Raw genomic sequence first — 778 nt, forward strand, 5'->3', positions numbered from 1 at the left:
CCCTCATGGGTGGCTGATTTCAGCAGATTCATCCCTCCATTTCTATCCTAAGAGAACTGGAGCTCTCTCCAGACTCTGACCACATGCACGCTCATGGGCTTCCTGAGCAGCACTATCCCTGCCTTCTTTCTTCACGGCTGGATGAGCCAGGCTGGCTGGAGTGTAGGGAAGGGAGGATAGAGGTCCGTTTGGTGGGTTGAAATGCTGTTAGAACCTTTAAGGCTTAAATTTATTTTTCCTGTGTCTGCTCCCACACAACAACTGAGCAGCCAAAGTGCTGCTTAGCTCACTCTCAAGGAAGCACAATACTGCCTTGCACCAGTGCCACGCGTCACCAGAGCAGTGAAGGGAGCAACTGGAGGAAGAAGACAAGGCGTTCCTCTCCCAGCGGTGTAACACCCTCAAAGGCATGATTCTGTCTGGAGAGCTGACCCCTGCTGGAGCGCTTAAGGCTTTTAGGCACAGAGTGAAATGATCTGATTTATATTTTTTAAAGATCACTCTGATTTTCATTTTTATTTGTATTAAAATTGTTTTACAAATTTATTTTTTTTCAATTAGGGATGACATTCAATATTAGTTTCAAGTGTACAAAATAGTGGTTAGACATTTATATAACATATAAAGTCATCTCCTGATAAGCTTAGAATAGGATATCTTTGAAAAGGGTATTAATCCTATTCATGCGGGGTCCACCCTCATAACCTAAGCAACCTCAAAAGACCCACCTTTTCTTTATTTTTAATCAACCTTATTTGAGTGACATTCATTAATAAAA

At 42.3% G+C, this 778-nt stretch overlaps 1 non-coding gene across 1 annotated transcript; it reads right to left on the minus strand.

Moving 5' to 3' along the window:
- Nucleotides 1–239: 239 nt before the first annotated feature.
- Nucleotides 240–442, minus strand: LOC138998738 (small nucleolar RNA SNORA74). Its single transcript, XR_011469239.1, has one exon. It is a non-coding gene; the product is annotated as a small nucleolar RNA SNORA74 (small nucleolar RNA).
- Nucleotides 443–778: the final 336 nt, after the last annotated feature.

The sequence above is a fragment of the Myotis yumanensis genome, unplaced genomic scaffold, assembly GCF_028538775.1.
Source record: "Myotis yumanensis isolate MYYU_CA2020_CCGP unplaced genomic scaffold, mMyoYum1.0.hap1 SCAF_20, whole genome shotgun sequence".
In the NCBI taxonomy this organism is placed as follows: Eukaryota; Metazoa; Chordata; class Mammalia; order Chiroptera; family Vespertilionidae; genus Myotis; species Myotis yumanensis.